The sequence below is a fragment of the Aquarana catesbeiana genome, linkage group LG11, assembly GCF_042186555.1.
Source record: "Aquarana catesbeiana isolate 2022-GZ linkage group LG11, ASM4218655v1, whole genome shotgun sequence".
NCBI classification, from domain to species: Eukaryota; Metazoa; Chordata; class Amphibia; order Anura; family Ranidae; genus Aquarana; species Aquarana catesbeiana.
The window spans coordinates 274970211-274980386 of record NC_133334.1 but is presented as its reverse complement, the minus strand read 5'-3'; positions in this window follow the sequence as shown (position 1 = coordinate 274980386).

The window sequence follows — 10176 nt, the reverse complement described above, 5'->3', positions numbered from 1 at the left end:
TTTGAATTACAATAATGCAAATAGATTCACAAAAAAATAAATAAAACAACATGTGCATCACTTTGGTATCATATGCATTAACAAATATAAGAAATTTAAGAAATAGGCAGATAAAACAGATGAAATACAAACTGCAATTCAGACAGAAACAAAAAAAAAAACCACGCACACAAATCATCAAACCTGCAGCACTAAGGCCATATTTGCATATAAGTAGAGACACCTACTGCGGTTAGTATAAGTCATATGAAGACACTACAATAAACACAAATCACTCCAACAAACCAGCCCTTGATAATAGTAACCTTATGACATCACATTTCCTGAATTCCACATCAGGTTCTAATGTAAAGGTCCGTGCTATATAAATAATTATGGTATAAAGAAATGTGTACACAAGCTATTCACATCCACAGTATACAGTATACATCGGACCCAAAAGATAGACGGAAACACGTGTATCCAAAAGAGGGACGAATGGAGTTATATCCATGGGTATGAGGTCTTAAAAGCAGGGGCACAACACAAGTCCCAGAAGATTGGCTGGCCAATAGCAGAGCGCAGCGCGACTCGCGCATGCGCAGTGTGTGCCCGGTCGTGAAGCCGTAAGCTGTCATGGCCGGGTGCCCACAGTTGCTATGACGGCGCTGAGGAAAGGAGCGAGGCTCCGGGCAGCCGCATCGTTGGACCGCAGGGACAAGTGAGTGTCTGTTTATTAAAAGTCGGCAGCAACACTTTTTGTAGCCGCTGACTTTTAATAAACTAAAAAACGCGTGGAACTCCTGCTTTGGCTTCTCCTATAAGCAAGCTGGTGATTGGTTTCTAGGCGTTCCGAGCAACCAATCACTAGCTTGTTAATGGGAAAAGTAAACTTTGGCAGCTCCCACCCAAATTTTAATATATACATATATATATATATATATACAGCTTATTTTATTATTATTTATTTTTTTATAAATGATCAGATACTGTATACACTCGAGTATAAGTCGAGTTTTTCAGCACATTTTTTTGTGCTGAAAGTGCCCCCCTCGACTTTTCTGCAGCAAAAAATTTCATTTTCCAAACCGAATTTGGGGCCCCGTATCTCAGGGCCACTTGGTGCTAGGAACGCCAAATTTGGTGTGCAAACACAGTGGAACAACAACATATCCAAATTTGGGGTTCCTAGCATCAAGTGGCCCCGAGATATGGGGCCCCAAAATCGTTTCGGAAAATGTCATTCTCTGCTGCAGAAAAGTGCTTGACATTTTCTGAACCGACTTTGGGGCCGCGTATCTCAGAGCCACTTGGTGCTAGGAGCCCCAAATTTAGTGTGTAAACCCAGTGGAACTGGTACCACAACATATCCAAAGCCGGGGTCCTAGCACCAAGTGGCCCCGAGATAAGGGGCCCCAAAGCCAGTTAAGAAAATGTCATTCTCTGCTGCAGAAAAGTGCTTGACATTTTCTGAACCGATTTTTGGGGCCCTGTATCTCGGGGCCACTTGCTGCTAGAAACTCCAGCTTTGGATATTTTTTGCTAGTTCCACTGGGTTTGCACACCAAATTTGGGGTTCGTAGCTCTAAGTGGCCCCGAGATACGGGGCCCCAAAGTCAGTCAACTGTGTCCATCTGCAGCAATGTAATTTCGGGACCCTTTGGGTCCGGAGACCCCAAATTTTGGCTGCAGCTAGGGGGCATCTAGGAACCCTTAACTACCGAGTTTGAAGTTCGGAGGACCTATGGCTGCAAATGGGCACAGTGAGGCTGCTAATGGGCACAGTGAGGCTGCAAATGGGCATTGTTGACCCTCTTTTCCACTTACAGTAGCTGTGCTTTTCTCACCCTTGTCTTATACTCGGGTCACTAAGTTTTTCCCATTTTTTTGTGGTAAATTAGGGCCTCGACTTATACTCGGATCGACTTATATTCGAGTATATATGGTAATCTCTGTTCTCAGCTGCAGTAGAGGCTTAGAGAGCTGGGGGTGGAGAAACATCAGAACACTGAATGGCTGTACAGGGTTGCATGTCAGCACAAGTCTGATCACTGGAAGACAGGCAGGCTGTTCTCCCAGAATAGTAAGATAACTGACCATGCTGGGATGGTTGAGCTCTCATGCCTAGTGTGGTCAGTCTGCCATCGGAAAGCAGGAAGATTGCCAGGAACACCAGGTATTTCACAAAAAGGAAGGATACTTTTTAACACAAATAAATGGTACAGCAGGCACATGAAATTTTAGGTTTACATATTCTTGTAATGTTGATGGTTATATTCGTTTTTCAGGATTTCTGTTTCTAATTACCCCTGGCAATCCTGCCAGTAACACACTGCTTGCCATAAGGTGACAGTGCCTTAAAGAGGAACTTTCGGCCCCCCTTACTGATGGCCTCACCCCCTCCCTGCTGCTGCCTCAATTTTTAATGGTCCTGTGCATGCAGAGATGTGGCAAAGGGCTCTGCTTAGCCTTTGGGACTTGGCAGAGCCCCTTGGCACATCTGCACACATGCCCAAAAAAAATCAGCACGTAAGAAGGTTCTGTACAACCCCGTATGGCTGCGTTGCAATTGCTCATGAAATTAGGGTAAGGCATATTAATCCTGCGAATGCAAAGAGGCACTGAAACGAACATAGTATTAAAAAAAAAAAAATAGAAAATACAGGGGAACAGAAAAGAAATAAAAAAGAAGAAGAAGATAGAGCACCCACCTATGTCAGGAACCCACCGGAATCCCAAGTCACTGCCCACTCAGGGCATCTCCAATGTAGGGAGACTCAGGTTGAAGGAGATTCTAACTGGCCCCACAATTCCCAGACCCGATTGTGAGCATCGAGAGAATCGTTCAACTAAGCAGTCAGGTGTTCCATCTGTTTCACGTCCCGGATCCTGGAGTGCAAATCAATCAGAGAGGGAGGGTACCGTTTCTTCCACTTAAGGGCAACTAAGCAGCGTGCAGCAGTAAACACGCGTGCATGAAGTTTTCTAGCTAATTTAGAGAGAGAAGGGGGTGGAAGGCCCAAAAGGAAGGTTTTAGGATTGAAAGGCACCCAGGGACCAAAGACGGAATGGAGTAAACAGTGGACCATCCGCCAGTAGGGGATGATCAAAGGGCACGTACAGAAAATATGGTACAACGTACAAACGTACCTATGTCCACAGCGCCAGCACCGGCAGTCGGCAGAGGTATATATGGAATGGAGCAGGTCTGGAGTTTTATACCAATGATAGAGGATCTTATATTGGTTCTCTTTATACAAGGTAAAAATGGAGCTCTTGGAGGCCAGTGACCGGATAATTTGCCACGTTTTCAAGGAAAATTCCTCACCCAAGGCCTGCTCCCACTGGTGCATATAGGCATGCCGAGGCCCGGACAGCGATAAGTCTGCGGTTATGAGTTGATAGGTACGGGAGAGCATACCCTTTGGTCGATGAGCCCTCTAAGCAGATTTTCTCGAATTCCGTCAGGGGGGAGAACTGGAGGGTTGTCACTAAGGACTGTGCAAAATGTCTTATTTGTAAGTAACTATAAAAGGCTTGTCTGGGCAGGTTATAGGCTTCCTGCAAATCGTTCTGGTTCTAGGATCCACCCACTGACCAAAGTGAAATAGGGCCTTTTCCATCCAGAAATGAGACATCTACGAGGTTAAACTGTCTGGGATATTGGGTGTGAACAAAAAAGGTTGCCAATGAGGTAGAGGAGATAAGTGGGTACAACGATTTGGCGAGGCGCCAGAGAGTCCACACAAGGTTTCTAGGTCTCATAGGTCCCAGCAATGGTAAGGTTTTAGGTGGGACATCAGTGCTCCATAGCATGGATGTCTGGATGGACCGGGGCTAACCACAGTTTCTCAATTTGTGTCCCGCGGTTCTAGGCATGAAGGGTAGCGGGAGGGCGTAGTTGAGTTGCCAAGTAATACTTGGCTATGTTCGGAAAGGCGAGACCTCCTTGATCATGGAAAGGCATAAAGGGTGGACCTAGCAATACGGCGTCGTTTGTAGTTCCAGAAAAAATTGAGTAAGTCGCCTTGGAGAGATCTAAAATGTGAGGATGGGTATGGAAATAGACAACGTTTCAAAAAGATAGAGAAGGTTGGGCGGAATCGCCATCTTAATGGTTGTCATGCGACCAAAAAGAGACAACTTCTGGGCTCTCCACTTGGCAAGAGAGGCTTTAATCGAAGTATATAATGGAGGGAAGTTGGCTTTATAAAGAGTGTCGTAGGAGGGTGTAAGATTAACACCCAGATATCTTAGAGTGGAGGTCCTCCAAGAGTAGTTAAATGATTGGGAGAGGTGGGATAATGTCTGGTGGGGAATGTTGAGGGGAAGGGCCTCTGTCTTAGAGGTATTCATTCTGTAACCCGAAAGAGAACTATAGCGATCCAGTTCCTTGTGAAGGTTTGGGAGGAAGACACGTAGTTGCGTGAGTGTGAGCAAGACATCGTCTGCAAAATGGAAAGCCTTGAAGTCTCTAAGACGAACTGGGATACCATGGATGTTTGGATTCTGTCTAATATGGGCTGCCAAAGGCTCAATACAAAGCGCATAGAGGAGAGGGGGAAGGGGACACCCCTGCCAAGTTCCATTGGAAATAGGGAAAATGGGGGAAGTGGCAAACCGAGTTCTAACTAAAGCCGAGGGGGAAGAGTATAAATGGGTAACGGCTTGCAGAAAAGGACCTTTGACACCGACCCGAGTGAAGGGTCGCAAACATGAACCATGGCCAGCCAAGCCTGTCGAAGGCTTTCTCTGCAATTATTTTAGTAAATATAAACTGCTAAATACCTTTTCTCATCAGCAGTATATAGCAGTCTTGTGACTTCTATCAGTGTTTTGTTAAAGCTTGCAGGAAGAGTTTTCATTCTACTCTGACTGTCCTATGAGGCTGCATGACCCCTGTCTTTCTGTCTGGACAGTGCTGATTGGCCCTGTGCTGACCACATGCACCCTCCCAAGAAAAAAAAAAACTCTCTAGCAATACACACCAAACTGAGCATGTGCAGAGTGTCCCTTTAGCCTCTGTTCTATCAGGAGATGGTTTGGGGATGTTGGAAGAAGGGAAGGATGATAGAAGACTGTCAGGGCTGGGCTCAACCCTTCCTTTTCTGAGCTGGCCGTTCAGCTGTCTGCTAATTTCCAGCTCCTATCTCTCCACAGTTACTCAGCTGTTGATGATATCCTGCTCGTCAGTCCTGCCTACTTAAGCCGTCCAGCCCAAAGCATCTCTGCCTTTGCTTTGGTCAACATCACAGAAACTATCTCCTGCGATCCTGTTCAAGACTTGCTTTGCTGACATCCCTTCTGGCTCCAGGTCCTGCTTGCTGTTCTACTACATTGATCCCTGACTTCTGTCTTGGCTGACTATCCGTTCCGGTTACTGAACTTTGGCTATGTTTTGACTAAGTTTGTTCCTTTTACTTTTAATATTAAACAAGTGTGATTTAACTGTACTTCTGTCTCGGCCTGATTTCATGCAAAGCCTTCAAACAGCCTTTTTACACAATGCGGAGGATTAACCCCTTAGGTTCCACAGCGAGTATAACAAGCACGCTTTACTGCATATACAGACTGATTTTACTGTTGTGGGTTTAGTAACACTTTAAGGGGGGAAGTGGGGGGAGGGGGCCTGCGGCAAAGCCATGCTCAACTGCCTATTTTTACGGCCTCCCATCAACCGCAAATGTCAGTTAGGTCCAACTCATAAAAACGGAGACAAAATATGAGAAAGTAAAATGAGAAGCCCTAACTAGGATACAAAGAGCGCAGGGCATCCCCAGCAGTCCTACGTGACGCATGACGATCAGACCAGCTGATCGGCTTGCAAATGTAAGGCGAGGAATTCAAATAAGAGTAAACACGGCGTACAAACACACAATAACTTGATGAGGGTGAACTGTGCGCTGAACCCTGAGTAAACACACAGCGCAAACATCCAGCACTGTACAGAGGACGGGTGCTATGCACGCAAGCCTAATATCCTCCTGAGTGACAGTCATAATTACCTCAATACACCGACAAAGTGACCCGCTCATCGTCTACAGCACTATACTTTTTAATTCATGGACTGAGGTTTTTTCTATTTCATGCTTGACTTCTCCGAGAGTCACTCTCACAGTGGCGGCTGGTGCTCAAATTTTTTCCGCCCCAGTCGCTCGATCGATCGCTCGATCGCCGCTTCGCCCGCCCCGCCCCACTCGCTCGCTCAATTACCCGTCGCCTGCCAGGCCGCCCACCAGGCCCGCACTCACCCCATCCAGCTCGCAGCTTTGGCGGCTTCCCCCCTGCATCGCCTTCCGAGTCCCGGCAGTCGCTTCTCCTCCCGGCCAATTGGGTCTTAGGACTCCCAGCCATTTGGGTCTTAGGACTCTCGGCCAATCGGGTTTCAGGGCCCGCTCCCTGATTGGTCGGGAGGAGAGGCAGGAAGACATTAGCGAACACTAATTCGCTAATGTCACGCAAGTGAAGCTGTGATAGAACAGCTTTGGGACGATTAGAGCAGAGACTGGGAGACAGGCCTTCTCATCCAACATCAGTGCCTGACCTCACAAATGCTCTTCTGGAAGAATGGTCAAACATTCCCATAGACACACTTCTAAACCTTGTGGACGGCCTTCCCAGAAGAGTTGAAGCTGTTATAGCTGCAAAGGGCGGAGCCAACTCAATATTGAACCCTATGGACTAAGACTGGGATGTCATTAAAGTTCATGTGTGTGTAAAGGCAGGCGTCCCAATACTTTTGGCAATATAGTGTCTTTTGAAAAAATATGATTGCAAATGGTATTACTAGATGAGACTTGTTTTTAATATATATATATAATACTTTTATATGGTGTAAAAATATAAGTTATGAGAATTTAGATTTGGCTGTATTGCATATTGATCATGTGGTACCTTAACCAATTCCGGACCGGCGCACGCCGATATATGTCGGCTGTTTGAAGAGGGGTATCTTTGTTATGGTAGCAGCTAGCTGTCATAACCCCGGTATCCTCTTCTTCAGCGGGCAGTTCGGTTTCCCATAATCATGGTCTCTGCGGTGGATTCACCGCAAGATCACTTTTATCTCCCGCCCTCCCGCCGCTTCCCGGAGCCGTCGGCAGCGGCGGAGGCAATCGGGTCCTCTTCCGTGTGTGGTATGGAGACGAGTGAGGGGAAGAAGATGGCCCCCACCCATCTCCATACCATTACAGGGCGGAAGCGACGTCAAAACTTCACTTCCGCCCATAGCTCTTAAAGGGCCATTGTTTTTTTTTGTTTTTTTTTTTAAATGAAAATTTTTTTTTAATTTTTTTTTTTTATTGCATTTTAGTGTAAATATGAGATCTGAGGTCTTTTTGACCCCCCAGATCTCATATTTAAGAGGTCCTGTCATGCTTTTTTTCTATTACAAGGGATGTTTACATTCCTTGTAATAGGAATAAAAGTGACACAATTTTTTTTTAAAAGAACAGTGTAAAAATAAAAAATAAAAGGTAAAATAAATAAGAAAAAAAAATGTTAAGCGCGCCCCGTCCCGCCAAGCTCGCGTGCAGAAGCGAACGCATACGTGAGTAACGCCCGCATATGAAAACGGTGTTCAAACCACACACATAAGGTATCGCCGCGATCGGTAGAGCAAGAACAATAATTCTAGCCCTAGACCTCCTCTGTAGCTCAAAACATGCAATCTGTAGAATTTTTTTAAACGTCGCCTATGGAGATTTTTAAGGGTAAAAGTTTGTCGCCATTCCACGAGCGGGCGCAATTTTGAAACATGATATGTTGGGTATCAATTTTCTCGGCGTAACATTATCTTTCACAATTTAAAAAAAAAATTGGGCTATATTAACTGTTGTCTTATTTTTTAATTAAAAAATGTGTATTTTTTCCAAAAAAAGTGCGCTTGTAAGACCGCTGCGCTGTGACAGAAAGTATTGCAACGAACGCCACTGTATTCTCTAGGGTGTTAGAAAAAAATGTATAATGTTTGGGGGTTCTAAGCAATTTACTAGCAAAAAAAATGTTTTTAACTTGTAAACAACAAATCTCAGAAAGAGGCTCAGTCCTTAAGTGGTTAAACATCCCATTCAGTATTTTTGTTATAAATTCACAAAAAAACAAACAGGAAATGCAAAAGAAGAGGCTTTATACTCACCTTCTTTGCCACTCTTTCCAGAATCTCCGTGCTGTTCTACGATTGTACACATTGGACACATCTAGAAGTTTTAGATGACTGCATCCCCTGCCACACGCAGTGGTTTCTTCCCCTGACTCCTACAACACTAGTGTGTGCTGTAGTGACATAGAGGACAATGGAAGGAACCACAGTGCGCAGTGGGGGTCCAGGCATCAGAATGTGTTGGGTATACAGTGAATTAGGAAAGTATTCACAGCGCTTCACTTTTTTCACATTTTGTTATGTTACAGCCTTATTCTAAAATAGATTAAATTTGTTATTTTACTCAAAATTCTACAAACAATACCCCATAATGACAAGGTGAATGGAGTTTGTTTCAAATCTTTGCAAATTTAAAAAAAAAAAAAAACGAAAAAATATCCCATGTACATTCGTTTTAACAGCCTTTGCCCAATACTTTATGGAAGCACCTTTGGCACCAATTACAGCCTCAAGTCTTTTTGAGTATGATGCTACAAGCTTGGTCCACCTATTCTTGGGCAGTTTCTTCCATTCTTCTTTGCAGGACCTCTCAAGCTCCATCAGGTTGGAAGGGGAGCGTTGGTGCTCAGCCATTTTCAGATCTCTCCAGAGATGTTCAGTCGGGTTCAAGTCTGGGCTCTGGCTGGGCCACTCAAGGACATTCAGAGTTGTCCCATAGCCACTCCTTTGTTATCTTGGCTGTGGGCTTAGGGTCGCTGTCCTGTTGGAAGAGAAATCTTCACCCCAGTCTGAGGTCCAGAGTACTCTGGAGCAGGTTTTCATCAAGGATGTCTCTGTACATTGCTGCATTCATCTTTCCCTCGATCCTGACTAGTCTCCCAGTTCCTACCACTAGAAAACATCTCCACAGCATGATGCTGCCACCACCATGCTTCATTGTAGGGATGATATTGGCCAGGTGATGAGCGGTGCCTGGTTTCCCCTAGACATGACGCTTGCCATTCAGGCCAAATAGTTCAATCTTTGTTTCATCAGACCAGAGAATTTTGTTTCTCATGGTCTGGGAGTCCTTCAGGTGCCTTTTTGCAAACTCCAGGTGGGCTGTCATGTGCCTTTTACTGAGGAGTGGCTTCTGTCTGGCCACTCTACCATACAGGCCTGATTGGTGGAGTGCTGCAGAAATGGTTGTTCTTCTGGAAAGTTCTCCTCTCTCCACAGAGAAACACTGGAGCTCTGTCAGAGTGGCCATCGGGTTCTTGGTCACCTCCCTGACTAAGGCCCTTCTCCCCCGATCACTCAGTTTGGTCAGGCGGCCCAATCTAGGAAGAGTCCTGGTGGTTCCAAACTTCTCCTATTTAGGAATGATGGAGGCCACTGTGCTCATTGGGACCTTTAATGGTGTAGACATTTTTCTGTACCCTTCCCCAGATCTGTGCCTGTCTCAGAGGTCTATAGACAATTGCTTGGACTTCATGGCTTGGTTTGTGCTCTGATATGCACTGTTAACTGTAGCATCTTATATAGACAGGCGTGTGCCTTTCCACATCATGTCCAATCAACTGAATTTACCACAGGTGGACTTCAATCAAGTTGTCGAAACATCTCAAGGATGATCAGCGGAAACAGGAGGTACCTGAGCTCAATTCCGAGTGTCACGGCAAAGGCTGTGAATACTTATGTACATGGGAATTTTTGCAAAGATTTCAAACAAACTTCTTTCAAGTTGTCATCATGGGGTATTGTTTGTAGAATTTTGAGGAAAATAATGAATTTAATTCATTTTGGAATCAGGCTGTAACATAGCAAAATGTAGAAACGTTGTGAATACTTTCCAGATGAACTGTAATGATTCTAATGTTCTGCAAGGGAGTGAAGATCCTTAGAATTTACAGCAGGACAGGTGAGTATAAATCCTCTTCTTATGCTGAGTTATATTAATTGGATTAGAATAATAAACAATTGAATTGATTGTCAGATTGTAACATACAGTATGTAGGAATTCTTGAATGAGCATGCTACTTATGGTCCTTACAATAATGGATGTCATAATATGTTCTCTGAGAGTAAAGCCAAGCCTAATAGGTTGGAACTAAGTA